The sequence below is a fragment of the Leptopilina boulardi genome, unplaced genomic scaffold, assembly GCF_019393585.1.
Source record: "Leptopilina boulardi isolate dan_hultmark-lab unplaced genomic scaffold, ZJU_Lbou_2.1 LbouV2_224, whole genome shotgun sequence".
Lineage (NCBI taxonomy): Eukaryota > Metazoa > Arthropoda > Insecta > Hymenoptera > Figitidae > Leptopilina > Leptopilina boulardi.
Window position 1 is genome coordinate 1,249,701 of NW_026137779.1, and position 16,300 is coordinate 1,266,000.

Sequence of the window (16,300 nt, forward strand, 5' to 3'; positions counted from 1 at the left end):
TTTTGTTTACAACAGACGTAAATGAACAACATTTGTCGCCCACGGGGGTCGGAAAGCCGGAAAGTTCCGACCAAAAATGACGAGCAAATCGGCAAACGGGGATGTTTTAGGTAAGTTTGGACATTACAAATCCGTTTGAATTAAAATCCTAAATGATTGTTTAAGGACGTTTATCCACGGAAATGCAGACATCCAGAAAAAAATAATTAATTACCATTTAATTAATTAAAATAATATTATTAATTTACTTTCTGAAAGAAGAAATATCAATTTTCAAGAAAAAAATTTATTTGTTTATACAATTTGCATAGGATAAAAATTTTCAGTCACGTCGCTTCTACAGATTTTTTTAAAAATGATTGTATTTCAATGTAGGGTCAGTTGGGGTAAATGGGGACAAAATCGCTATTTTTCACAAATCACGTAAGTTTCTTCCTTTAAAAGGTAATATTTGCGGGTTTATATTTTTTTAAGTTGTTATTTACGTTCCCAGGATTAATTTTATGCAGCAGAAAAAAATTTAGATAAGCTTTAAACGCATGAAACTGACTGTCCCCATTTACGCCAAAATTTGAAAACTCAGGGTAAATGGGGACAGCTTGTCATTATGAACCAAATTGATAAAAATGAAAATTTCAAATGAATTTCTGTTATAGGAGTCATAAGGAATAAGAAAAAAAAATTTGTATGATTTTTAAATCTGTTTTCTTTGAAATGCGAGACAAAATACTGAAACAGTTTGACTTTGATTTTCAAGTTTTTATGTATTGAGCGATAATAATTGGAATTATCTTGCTGCCAATTGTCAAGATAAAAGCTTGGAAATACTCAAAACCTCTTGCAGGTGATCTGAGGTTAAAAAATTGACGTTGAACTTAATTTTAAAACTGTAAATTAAGCTCCAAAACCTCTTGTCCCCATTTACCCCAACTAACCCTAATATGGCTTATTTTCTTCAGAAAATGATTCTCTACAACTTCACCGTGGGGATTTTCTAACAAGCAAGCCGTTTAGAAAATATGACTATTTGTTAAGATTTAAATTTTTTTCTTCAAAATTGATATTTATTCTTTTAGAAAGTACAATTAATAATATTATTTTAACTATTCAAATGTTAATTAATTATTTTTTTCTAGAGGTCTGCATTTCCGTGGATAAACGTCCTTAAGCGAGATATCATGAAATCAGTCCCAAATGTTGAAATTTAGAGTTTAATTTTTTAGCAAATGCAACTTAACACAAAATATTGGTATAAATATTAGTATATACATACATTTAAATGTAGAAATATGCACACTTAAACATATTTGTGTATATAGGGTGTTCCAAAAGTATGGAAACTTTCAAATATCTCGAAAAGTACGAATTTTTGTAAAAAATGTTCAAGACAAAAGTTGTTCCAAACAAAAAGATGTACATCTTTGAAACAAAAAAATTGGGCCCGGAGCCCAATGTTGGACCCTACAATGAAAAAAGTGGTTTTCTTAAATGAGACCACTAATCTTCAGTATCAAATTCGTAATCCCCATGAAATTCTGCGTTCAAACATGTGGTATAAGTGCCGAAAATATTGGGCCCAATCCAAGATATTGGGTCCAAAATTTATCAAAAGATAAATAAATTTTAGAAAATCGCATCTTGGAGGGATTTTGAGATCATAGGATTAGAAATTGAGTATAGAGCCCGATGTAAGATTCTGCAGCCCAATGTGAGGGCCCAATATTTTTGGCTTTTGTACTACAAGTCTAAACCCAGAATTTCATAACGATTATGAAATGGATAGTGAAAATTAGTGGGTTTTATTTAACCTTTAGAGGGCCGGAATTTTTTAATTGAAAATCACCATGTTATAAATTGAAAATTTGACTACTTATGAAGTCAATATAAGGTAGAAAAAACCTGACACCGGAACTGGCCACTATAGTGGCCACCCCGGCCCTCTAGAGGTTAAACAACTAATTTTTTTTAATGTGGGCCTCACATTGGGCCGCGGAATCTTACATTGGGCTTTGTGTACAATTTGAAAATTAGCTTCGAATTTCTAATCATGTGACACCAAAACCCCTAAAGATGCGATTTTTTAAATTTATTTATTTAACCAAAAATGTTGGGCCTAATCCGAGACATTGGCCCGAATATTTTTGTCATTTTTACTACAAGTCTAAACCTAGATATTCATGGGGATTACGAATTGGATACTGAAAATTAATAGGTTTTATTTAAGACAACTAATTTTTTTTACTGTGGGCCTCACATTGGGCCGCGGAATCTTACATTGGGCTTTGTGTACAATTTGAAAATTAACTTCGAATTTCTAATCATGTGACACCAAAACCCCTAAAGATGCGATTTTTTAAATTTATTTATTTAACCAAAAATGTTGGGCCTAATCCGAGACATTGGCCCGAATATTTTTGTCATTTTTACTACAAGTCTAAACCTAGATATTCATGGGGATTACGAATTGGATACTGAAAATTAATAGGTTTTATTTAAGACAACTAATTTTTTTTACTGTGGGCCTCACATTGGGCCGCGGAATCTTACATTGGGCTCTATGCCCAATTTGAAAATTAGCTTCCAATTTCTAATCCTGTGATCTCAAAATCCCTCCAAGATGCGATTTTTTAAAATTTATTTATCCGTTGATAAATTTTGGAACCAATATCTTAGATTGGGCCCAATATTTTGGGCACTTATAACACATGTCTGAACGCAGAATTTCATGGGGATTAGGAATTTGATACTGAAAATAAGTGGTCTCATTTAAGAAAACCACTTTTTTCTTTGTAGGGCCCAACATTGGGCTCCGGGCCCAATTTTTTTGTTTCAAAGATGTACATCTTTTTGTTTGGAACAACTTTTGTCTTGAACATTTTTTACAAAAATTCGTACTTTTCGAGATATTTGAAAGTTTTCATACTTTTGGAACACCCTGTATATAGCTTTATACTTACGTACATTGATATATTATATTATAAATATCTGGCTCATTTTATTTAAATTGTCATATTCGTGTCCCTTGCCAAATAAAATTATTTGATATAACCTTAGTTGAAATTAATTTATTTATATAGTAAAATGCAATAATTTTCAATAATTTTTCTACTTACAAGGACATAAAAGTGATTTTTATAATATTGGCAAAATGCTCGTTTGTCATGGAGGCAGAAAAAGCCGAAACACTTTCGTAATTGAATTTCTGTCAACAGTGTAACGCCTTTAAAATGGTAAGTTAATACTTTGAATTTTATATCGATATGAAATATAATGTATTTTTGAATTTTCTTTCGAATGAGACCAACTCCGTCGATATAAGTATAACCGTTTTCATTTTATAAGCAAAAAACGAACAAAAAGTCAACAGTGTAATAGTCATAAGTGTAATGCAAATTTGTATATATGGCTTCAGTAAACGTAATAAATCATTGAGACCTACAAAATAAAACTTTTTTCTTTTATTTTGACATTTGTCAAAATTGACATTTTTCTGATGTATTTTTGGGCGCTGAACACGATCCCGGGTCTTAAAATTGCCTACCATGTCAGGATTTTGAAAAAAGTGGGAATAATAACCCCCAAAAAACGTGTTTTTATGTCTTCAATTAAAGCTTAAATCGTGTACTACATGACCCGTACACACAACCCTCCCCCCTAATTTTTTCAATAAAATGAGGTTATACCCCCCCCCAATTTTTTTTGAAAATTTTTTTGGCGAAATAAATAGACATTTATTTGTTTCATGTTTATAATGTTTAAGGACATACATTTTGCATTTTGCCTATATAATTTTTAACCTCTTAGCAGTCCAGTTAAAAATCACTGATAGCTTTTCTACTGCTGATTAACTTCTTCTTAGCATCTATCCTAACGCTTTAATTAGGCTTTTCACTCAACTTCATATAGAGTAAGATTTTCGACTGGGAAGTTGTTAATTTATTAGTAAACATCCTGTTTTAGGATATACACACATAAAAATATTACAATAACAATATCCATAATGTGATAAGTCTTGGAAGAGTACTTACTTTTGAATAAATAATGCATTTTGAAGTTCGAAATTAATATAAAGGAATTTCATCTGTAACGTTTAATGTCAAAGTTTTAATAATTATATCAATGTACGTAAGTTAAAAAGCTCTATATACAGAAATGTGTATAAGTGTATATATTTATACATTTAAATGCATGTACTAATACTAATACTAATATTTATACCAATCTTTTGTGTTAAGATGCATTTTCTACAAAATTAAACTCCAATTTCAACATTTGGGACTGATTTCACGGTATCTCGCTTAAGGTATCACATCGGCACTAATCGGAGTCAAAAGTTTGTAGCTCGCATTACTACTTCCCGCACTATACTTTCGCCCTCAACTCCCTATACTTTCAGCCCATACTGTACCTACTTCTACAAATACACTCGTACACGTATACCCCACACTAGCAGCGATAGGAAGGAGTAGGAGGTTTGACAACGTCGCTATAAGTCTCGCTTTGACTACTGTGGATTTTCTGAAAGTTTGAATTCTCAATCGATCATTTTGCATAATTTGTACAAAATGTCTGTACAATTTCGCAGAAGTAATGGAAAATTTACAAAAAAAAAATTGTAGTAAGGGAGTTAAAATGTGTGGCATCAATGTTAAAAGCAAATAATGCAAACAAATTGAAAGATTGCACTGAAAAAATTGCAAAAGTTGACCAAAATCGCTTTGTCAATCTTAGTGTACTCAGTGAAAATTACTGTATAATTGTTAAGTTTAAGCAATGTTATACACATACGCAACTACATTTCGTGTTATTTGTTGCTTTTTAATATTTGATGATGTGCAAAAAACATCAGCGATTGCATTCCATGTGATAAATAAAAATTTTGTCATAATGTTATAAATTCATTATGTTTTTATTATAATTTCTGAGTTTAAAAAAGGGTGTACTTCCGAAAAGGTCCCCCCTTTAAATTTAATAAAACACGGGTATTCCTACGTATTTTGGTGCATAGATTACGAAAATGATAGTGAAAATTGGCGCAAATTTGATTATCATGGTAAAAACCATAAAAAAACACCATAAAAAAATTGTTTTTTTGCGATTATCTCGTAAAAAACGCAAAATTTCGAAAAAAGTTTTAGACAAAAGTTGTAGATCTCAAAAAAACACACATTTTATGTGGTATACATTTTTTCTCAAAAGTGATTATTTTTCGAGAAAAATCCCAAAAACCAAAAACACCATGATAATGAAAACATATACAACAGTCATGATTAGACATATTATTTGACTCGTATATAGTATCATATTCACCATTACTCAGCATCCAACGAATTCCGCAAAATACTTTCGGCCATATCCACCCCCTCTCGCCAAGGTTTTTTTAAAAAGAAAAGCGAGCAGCACCTTACGCGGCCGAAGGCCGTGTTTACTATTCTGCGTTTACCGCTGCTGTATAGACTCCACCCCACAATTTCCGCAAATTACTTTCGGACCATTTTTCTCGAAAAATAATGACTTTTGTTAAAAAATTCATAAAACATAAAATGTGTGTTTTTTTGAGATCTACAAATAAGCATGATCAAAGCTTCCGTGAGATACAGATACGGAGCTCGCTACGAAGCACACTACGAGGCACGCACGAGTGGGTCGATTCAATCGTGCCTCGTAACAGCAGTTCCACATGTATACGAAATCGCAGAGTCGTTGCGAGCCGCGTAACCCCACTGCGCCATCTACCAAATGATTTCCCCTTCTGACGTCACGGAGGGGAGTGCATTGAGTAGATGGCGCAGTGGGGTTACGCGGATCGCAACGACTCTGCGATTTCGTATACATGTGGAACCGCTGTAACGCGAGTGAGTGCTTAGTGGTGGCGCATAGAAGCTTCCGTAGATGAAGGCCAAAGCAGAATAGATTTTTGAACGGGAACGCAATCGTAAACGGAAACGTAAGAATGAGTGAAAAAAGAATAAAGATATTTGCTATCCTTCTCTTACTCATTCTTACGTTCCGTTTACGATTGCGTTCTTGTTTAAGAATGTATTCTGTTTAGGCCTTTATAGCCCCACATGGGCCCAGGCATCCCCAAGGACTCGGACCTTCTTCTTTTAAAGGCCATGAACAACGCTGGCACTTTAGACATGAGGAACTGTAAGAGCGGATAAGCTTGATTTTAAGCATTAAAAATCGGACCGAAATCGAGTGTTCCGTACTCGAAGCGAACTTATTTGGTATAAAAACAAATGTTTAAAAAATATGTGTTATATGACAGATAATATAAGTGATACAAAAAGGAACAATTTTGAAAAAACTTTAAGAAAATTGTTCCTTCTTTGGTATAAAAACAAATTTTTAAAAAATATGTGTCGTATGTCAAATAATATAAGTGATACGAAGAGAAACAATTTTCTTACATTTGTCGCACTTGTCCGATTTTATTTTCAATTAAAATAAACATTTTCTTTAAAAAAAATGTGAAAAGAATATCGAATTAAAGAAGGAAGAATAGGAGGAAGAGAAAAAAATAAATAGAACAGAGAAACGAATAAAAAACTTATGGGAAAAGTCCACTTTTTTAAAAAAAAATTTCTTTTTCGAAAAAAACTTAATTAAAACAACTTCTTATCATGTTTTTTTAAATTATTTCTATAATATACACACAAATATGCATAAAATTAAATAAATTTTAAGCCCTTTAGATAAAATTTTCTTCGTTTTAGAAAGAAAATTCATGATTTTTTCTATTATTATCCTGACAGCACCAGGACCATCAACTCTAATCGTCCTCGCTATATTTCTCTTGTAATCTACACGTAAAAATATATAAATTTGAATTACTTTAGATAAAATTTTCTTAGTTTTTGGTCGAAAAATACATTTATACACCAAATATGAACTGTCTGGGTTGAATATTGTGTGCGCTAGGGGGATTAAACGCTTTTTTTTGAAATTTTCGATTTTTCCTTGACAACGGTATGTAAATCAATCCCAATCAAGTTCGCCATATTTTTCCTGTAATTTTCACGTAAGAATACATAAGTGTACTAAATTTGAGCTTTCTATGTCAAAAGATGTGGCTGCTAGGGGGGGGGTGGTACATAGTCATTTTTCATAAAAATTCATGTTTTTTCCTTGACAACGCTATGTAGCTTTACTTTTAAATAAGTATACCAAAAATCAGAAAGTTTTATTAATTAGATTAATATAAAAACAACTTTTTGTAAGTTTATACAAAAAAAAGTTTTAACAACAACTTGTATAAAAAAAAAAATTTCGCAAAACTTTTCAAGTTGCATTTTTTATTTATTCTTTTGAATAGAAAAATGTGAATTTAATAAATAAATTTTTACCTCTATGGAAATTTCGGTACACTTCAAAAATTTTTACTCACGTGAGATATACCTATGACCTTCTAAATTCGTTTAAATATATTTTTTCTTGTTCTTTGTAGAAAAACATGAAATACGTATTTTTTTGTTTTTGTATTATTGGCCAAATTTTTTAGTTACGAATTTTCGAAATTTTGGTTTTACGTAAGTAGACCTTTTTTTAATGGCTTATATCTCTGAAAATATTGAATTTGGTAAAATCTTGTCAAATAATAAAAGTTTTGGTTATTCTTCAACTTTTAAGAAAAAGAAAAAATTGTTTTTTTTAATTTTTAATGAAAAAAAATTAATTTTTTATAAACAAATTAATTTTTTTTTAATTTGAACCCTATTAAATTGGTTTTTTATTATTTATTCATACCTGAAAATATACAGAAGATTTTGCAAAAAGACCTAAAATAGGCCGGATGAGTTAAATAAGTTTAAATGAAATTTCAAAAATTTCTTGCAAGCTTCACGCAACCCTACGCTACACAGTGCACAGTGGGACGAAAAACACGGTCTTGGACATATTAACATACAGCCCATTTTCAACCGATTTTGACGTTCTTGGTCTTAGTTTAAAGATGATAAAATTTTTATAAACAATTTTAATGATTTCAGTTCCTAATTACGAAATTAATGACATTGAGCGAAATGTACAATATTATCAGTCAAGGTAAATGACTAATACTTATTTTAATTATTTTTTATACATAGCATTGTTTAAACATCCCTTAATTAACAAATACAGTTTCAGATTCGGTTTTTTTAAGTTTCTTTAAATATGATGTATTTTTATAATATTTAACAAAATCAATCATTAATTATGTTACGGACGGAATTCCGTAAATTTTTAATTTTTTTTTGTTAAATATTATTTATTAAAAATAATATTTGTTAATTAATACTACAAAAATGTTGTGAATTATTCGTCAACAACATACACAACACACACACACATATAAATTTTCTAATATTAAATATTCAATTATTATTTCAAATTAATTTAATAACTATTTATAATTTTATTTTTCATTTATTTTTAATTTTGAAATCAATTGTTATTTCGCAAATGAATTGAGATTATTGAACTTCATATTGCGAAATAACACGAACTAAATTGTGAATCGATTTCGCTAATTGTGGGACTTACAATGTATAGAAGTTGCCACATTATAGTCTGGAAAATTATGAAATATATATAAATCATAAAGGTAAATCAGGTGGTTGAACCGATCACGCCATTAATAAAATGCAAGTTCGCTAAAACTTGCATGGAAACAACGAGGTGTCGATTGCAAAATCAACCCTCCCACTACTTAAAATTACATACAAACAGGGTGTGATCGTTGCCACCGAATTATTCTTCAAAAAGTCTTAATTTGTTTTTCCTGCAGAGTGGATGTGTTCCCCGCAAAAAGGCGGATGATTTTAAAGTTTTACTCCCACTGAGAGTGGTTGAGATTATTGTTTATTCCCCGCAGTAAGGGTTAAAATTGTTGAATTTACCTATTAAATACAAGTAAATATTCCACGATTAGTGAAATCTATTGAGTTATAAAAGTTCGTTAAAAAAGGAAAATTAATTATACAAGTATAAAGAGTCACAAATGCTAAAGTGCAAGATCCCGTTGAAATTTAAAAGTGTTTTGTTTAATATCACAATTATTTATATCTCAAATTAAAAAATTAATTAATTAAAAAAACAATTTTTTCTTTTTCTTAAAAGTTGAAGAATAACCAAAACTTTTATTATTTGACAAGATTTTACCAAATTCAATATTTTCAGAGATATAAGCCATTAAAAAAAGGTCTACTTACGTAAAACCAAAATTTCGAAAATTCGTAACTAAAAAATTTGGCCAATAATACAAAAACAAAAAAATACGTATTTCATGTTTTTCTACAAAGAACAAGAAAAAATATATTTAAACGAATTTAGGCCATAGGAAAATCTCACGTGGAATCGCCCATATGCAGTTTCTTAAATTTAAGTACTTTATGTATATTAAAACTACGAATATTTTTAACAGTGTAAATTTTAAAATATAAATTGTCGCCTTATACACAACAGTCAATCCCTCAAAATTCCTTTTCATTATAATTTTTGGATGTGTTGTGAGTATTTTAATGAAGATTTTAAAATCGTTTCACGTAGTCGATTTAAAAAAATTGATTTGAAACGAAAAAATAGTGTTTTTTTGGTATTATAATGTTATTTTATGCATGAATGTAATGTTCAATGCAAAATAAATTACTTTTATACTCTGAAGTAAACATATTTTATTATCACTTCAGCATATATTTGACATTGTCGTAGAAAGGACCAATTTAATTAATCTTTTTTCTTCATGAAAAGACTTTTAAGGGGAGAGACCGGTAAAATTTCAAATCATCGAAATTAATATTGTTAAGGGGTGTCAATTTTTTTTAAAAAAATTGAATTTTTTCAAAATCCATACGATTGATTGTTCAGAATCATAAAAAAAGTCTATAAAAAAATTAGCAATGGAAAATAATAAAAATTGCGACAGAAGTTTAAATTTTTCATTTATATACCCAATAAACGAAAAAAAATACAAATTTCATGACTTTTGTATGTTTTCCACCATAAAAATCAAATTTGTGGGTATTGTCACTATGATTTTCGTAATCAGCACAAAAATGTACGTAGTATAAAAAAAATCGGATGTATTTTAAGGGGGAGTGACACCTTTCAGGTCTCTTTTCAACCTATTTTTCATAAATTTTTTTAAGTCACAGGTATAAAGTAAATAAAATTTAGTTTCGAGGACTTTATTTGTTAACTTTTTGAGTTTACGAAAATATATTTATACTTAAAAAAAGTTTCAATTTGTTGACTATAGAAGCCGCTAAAGTTGATCTCGTTTCTCTGCAGGGCAAATCGGTGGGCAAGATTCCGGTTAGACCGTTTAATATAAAACAAAAATTTAAATTTTTTCTGAATCTGTGATAGATTTAGTTTTAGAGTAGGTAGGATATTTTAAAAATATTAATTTTTATGGATTTGACAGCTATTTGAAGGAAAAAGTCGATTTTTAGGGCTAAATTTTTTCAAAAACTCTATTGCTAAAAAAAACAAACAAACCAATAAAAAATCCGCTACCTACTCTAAAGCATTAGTAAATGACTATCAAAAAAAAATTTGGCCGAAGTCAATCCGATCAAAACTGTTCAAGCTAGACTGCCCACCGTTTTGAAAAATGTCATTTCGAGAAAAACGCGTTTAAAGTTTTGACATATGAAAACTTATAAAAAAAATGAAATCAACGTTAATCTGCGATGCCTGCACCGTATAATTGGCCTTCTACATTAATATTGGCTTCATCTTCAGCCGATAACGCTATCAAGCACTCGAAGCGCTCTTGGACACCTTCTTCAGACTTCGATTTTTTTCACATAAAATAACTTCAAAAGCGGTGTTGCTGATTTAATTTCTATTCTACACATCATAAAGTATCGTTTAAGAAAACAAAAAAAAATCGATTTTTTTTCGAATCAAAGGTGTCACTCTCCCTTAACCCTCCCCTAGTAGAAATTTGTCCCAGTAATTGTCGTGGCACAGGACAGTTGCGCTAGAAGCTGTCTAGTAACTTAACACTGCAACTGGCTAATTACTCGAATGGAATGTCACGCTTTTTTCGTCTAGTTATTGTCTAGCCCAACTTGATAAATTCTGATCAACGGTCCGTTAGAAAAACTAGACAAATTATTTCTTTTAAATATTCTAAAAATTTGTCTAATGTAAGAATGTAATGTAATGTAAGAAACAAATTATACAATAATAAATTATATAATTACATTAATTTTTTTAAATTATAATCTAAATTATTTGAAGAAAATATAATGTATAGTAAATTGTTAAAAGCATAATATTTGTCAATACTGTTTAATTTTTAATTTTAAAAAAAAATTTTACTTGTGTAAAAGGATCACAAATATTTTCTGGTACACTAAAACATCCACTTTTTGATTGCACTGTAATGACGACTGAAACAAATATTTTTGTATTAGTAATTTATTAAACAATTATTATTATCAACTTTTAAACACGAAGAGAACGCAATTTCAACGAAAAATCTCGGGGGTAACGGGGAGCTAACACGGGTCTGCTGGGCGCGAGGTACGCACGCTACGCAATCTGCTATACTAACGATATCCATCAAACGAAAAATATAACAGATATATTTTAGTTCAGTGCTGTAGCTAGAAATTGCATGCTTTATATAAATATTTTTACTATTATCTGCCAAAATACATATTTTAGAATTTAATTTCTTATAATTTACTGAAAAATAAATTTACATTTGAAATAACAATTTTAATCAGCACAAATTTCATTAAACCATTATTGTATTAAACAACAGATATTTTAAATTTTCTAAAAATTTAAATTTAATTTTTTACAACTTAATTTTAATATTTTATAATTTAAAAATTTTTTTAATTTAGCTATTTATCCACCTATTATTAAAATTATATATTTTATTTAAAAATATTTTAAAAATTTAAGGCATAAAAACATTTTAATTTAAAAAAATAAAAAGAGAAATGAAATATAACCTATCTGTAACAAGGCATATTTTTATTATTGCATTTTGACATTTTTTAAAAATAATTACTATTAAAATTATTATTTATTGTTTTCTAAGTGAAAAACTCAACGAAAACAGTAATTTTTATTGTTTTTTAATATCAAAAGATAGAATTTATAGGTTAGGTTTTCTAAATTACACATTTTTTTCAATATCAATTGAGAATAAACTTTCTTAATAAAAAAATATATGATATATAAATGGAACAATAAATAAAATGCCAATAATAGATAATAGAATAATTTAATTTATAAAAAAGAAAAACATACTAAATATTATAAAACTTCAAATGAAGAGCTCCACGGAATAACGATCTATGGCACAATTGAAAAGCTTGGTTATGAGCTTTCAAAAAATATAAAAATTTTATAAATTAATAGCTGTAAGCGAATTATTGTAACTAATAGAATTAATAATAGTTACCAAAAGTGTAATAAATAACAATTTACATATACATACTTATTACAAATTTCATGAAAATTTACGTTTTTTGAAAGCTCATAACCAAACTTTTCAATTGTGCCAAAGATCGTTATTCCGTGGAGCTCTTCAAATACTAATATATTCAGAAAACATGTGAATATAGATTTTATTTATTTATTATATTAAAATAATAAATTATGTTTATTTATATTTACCTGAATTAATTACAATTTTATTATTTAAGAAAATAATGAAATAATATAATAGTTACATGAACACAGATTTCTAGCACTTTTTTGTCTAGTTATTAGACATGTACTGCAGCGCTGCTGCCACGAAAGAAGACGAAAGTATAATTTCTAGAGACACTAGACAGTGCCATTCAAGCAACTGGACAAAAGTTGAATCTAGCCAATTTCAAGTTCAACTTGAATGTTTTCTAAGACTGTTGGTCAAGTAACTTTACAGTAATTGTCTAGTTTGTCTAGAATCAGCGTCCACGAGAAAAACTGGCCTGTTACTAGAGTATTTCTAGTGCTTCCATGACAAATTTCTACTAGGGACTAGGTACGGGTGGGACTTGGGCGTCCCATAGATTTAACAATTTTTTTTAACAATTTTACTGGAGAAACAAATATCTAATACTTACAGTAGGTTTTAGTAGGTAAAGAAGAGTGTTTCTGTACCATCGAAAATCGTTATTCAATTGTTTAAACATTAAAAATATTATAATTGTCAATAAATTTCAAGATTAAGTGAATTGTTCAAGTATGATGCGATAATTTTTTAAAAGAAAATAAGTGTTAATAGTTTTTATGGTAAAATAATTACATATATATTATATTGATAATATTTCAAATTAAATTTGTGTTCAGTAACTTATGTTTGATTTTATTTTAAATGATTTATATAATATATAAAGTCCTGATGGCATTTTGAAGTCCAATAACAAAAAACAGTGAATTTACCGTTTTTTTCAATTTCAACAATTTTCCTCCAAATCCGAAGCATAAATTAGATAAACTAAAGCCTTGAAAAAATTTTATGATAACTTCTAAACACCCTCGGCATTAGAGGGTTAAAAAAATTCAAAATTTCGATACAAAATTCCGAAAGTATTGAAAAAATCGTTTGCAAACGACCGAACCAGGCATACAATTTTTGTAAAAGAAAGTCGTTTTCTTAAATTTAAAAAAAATTTATTTCTACCTACCATTTTTAAAAAAATTTAATTTTTAAATTGCAAAAAATATATTTTTTCCTGAAAATAAAATAAGTAATCTTTTAACATGTTTTTATGTATATCTAGGACAATAAAAAATTTAAAGTATGATATTAAAAAATATAAATATTTTCCTTCTATAAGCGCACTTTAAACTTGCATTGAAATTTGGCTACCATCATAACTCAAAAAACGATTGATCGATTTTAAAAATTCTTAGAGGTCGACTCTACTTTGCTGAAAGTCACATATTTCTGTCAAAATTGATCGAATCAGTCTGAAATTTTTAGGAAATACTTCCGAAATGGTCTACTTTCAGAAAATGATGAAAACCCAAAATCAGTTTTTTTGAATAATTTCAACTCGCATACCCCCTTAAATATTATTTCAAATGTTTTAATTTTTTAAATTTGTTCTTTCGTAATGTTCTTTTTATAAATTGTTTATACTTTACCGTGATCGCATGGACAATTTTAAAGACTTTTATATTTCAATAATTACACTGTGCAACAACTTTTAGGTCATCGTTTCTTTCCCGAATCGGTCAGTCTTAATTTAAACTTAATATATAGACAAATTAAACCCCACAAAGGATTTCGAAAAGTTAGCTCGATTTTTATTTTTATGGGCTTTGGAAGTTGCAACTACGATTTGTTTAATTTTTTAATTTTTGTGATATTTAGTTTTAAAAATTGGATCAAATTATGATTTTAAAAAATTGTATTGCACATTTTAAGTCTTAAAAAATTAATGAAAAATCAAAATATGTGTATTTATTTGCGTTATGGTTATAAGAAATCTCCTTTTATCGCAATTTTCTGAATCTTATCACAATTTGTTTTTAATTTCATTAAAAGTTTTGTAATGTAATTTTATTCTGATGTATTCTTGTTACAAACAATTTTTTTTCAATGTAAATAAGAAAAATAGAATAAAGCGAACATCAATTAGTATTTTTTTTTAAATTTGTATTACATTGCAAAACTTAGCAGCAAAAACAATGAAATTTGTTGAAAAAATGCCGAAAATTTAATTAAATAATTTTTATGATTACTATAAACCAAATACATTTAATATTTTCAAATTTTCAAACCTAAAATATTTAATACTTTATTGATCTATCCAATAATTAATCGATAAATACTAAAAATATTACAAAAATATTTTTACTAAATTTGTGTATAAAATTATAGTCTTTTATAAGGTGTAATAATTACGGGGCGTTTAAATAATACTTTCGTTTCATATTGATAATTCCATTCTGAGATGTTTATAAAATATAACTAGAAGACATGAAGAAGCCCACTTTATGGAGAATCATTTTAATTTATTTTTTATATTGTTTTAATTACCATTAACCCCTTCGCTGTGAGGAGCAAAATCCTAAATGTGGGTCCAAAATGTTAACAAACTTTTTTACTTGAAACAAATTACTTGGGGATTTTTAAGGTCGCTGATTACGAGTCTAAAATTAGTTTTTCATAATTCCAAGTGGCTGATCCAAATTTACGGACATATTTTCTAAATTTGGTTTCTCTGTTCAATCAAAACAAATAGCTTTCAATGAATTTTAAAAATATATTAGTTTTTAAAATTTACAAAAGTGTAGTATATAATTATGAAACTATTTTATGGAAAAGTGGATTGATGTAAAATATAGGAATAAGAGACGAGCGCTTAGATGACAAAGACACTGTTTCTCGGTCCAATCAAAGCTGAAGTATGTAACGATTATGACAAACGATTTTTAAAGAAATAATTTTTTGCCCAAAAAATTTTTCTTATAGTTTTCATTAATCAACAAATTCTAAAAAAATATTTTTTAGGCAAAAAATTATAGAATTTTTCATTTTAAAAAATTATTTTTTTAAAAAATCGTTTATCATAAACGTTGCGTACTTCAGCTACGTTCCAATCAAAACAAATGATGGTTTATAAGTAGCTCTTCATAATGGATCAGCCATTTTGAATGTTGAAAAACTAACATCAGATTCGAATTCAGTGGCCCCGAAAACATTTTGATATAATTGTGTGAGATATTAGTTTAATAAGATAATGTATGCTGCCTGAGATTTAATGTAATAAAAGTATCCTTCAAAATAGTCTATTTCAAAATTTCACTTTAAATTCGGATTCTACGTCGAAAATACCATAAATAACGTATGTGTCATGTACCCTCACACTCAAGGGGTTAAGTAGTTTTACAATTTATAGTAAGATTATATGCGGTGTTTGACAAACATAAATAAAAAAGTTGTGGAATAATGAAAAATGATTTCAATTACTTCCTATTAATTTTTTGATTTTTTTGTGTAACTTTTATTCAAGCCTTTTTTTAAATCTAAATGCATTGTTCAAGAAAATCTGGTTTCTCAAATTTTTAAATCAAACATGGTCAAAACCTTATCACTTATTTAACATTATGACATTGATTCTTTCTAAAACTTGACGTAGATAGTTACGTAATCCGCGTGAAAAGGTCTTTCTCAAAAGATAAGAATTAATACGCGGTCAGAAAAAATGTTCGTTTTTATCAGACAGTGTAATATGTATTAATATTTATACGCATGTTGTCAACAAAGCAAACTAAAGTTATACTAAACATAAAGTCGAAAGGTCAACTTCCTAAGCTATACTATATTCTTGCTTCAAAAATGCGAAAAGATCAA

General features: G+C 28.4%; 1 protein-coding gene across 2 annotated transcripts in view; it reads right to left on the reverse strand.

Annotated features, from left to right (window-relative positions):
• The window catches only part of LOC127279894 (succinate--CoA ligase [ADP-forming] subunit beta, mitochondrial), an 87,920-nt gene that overhangs the window by 70,700 nt on the left and 920 nt on the right, over positions 1-16,300 (reverse strand). The gene's annotated exons all lie outside the window — the stretch shown is intronic.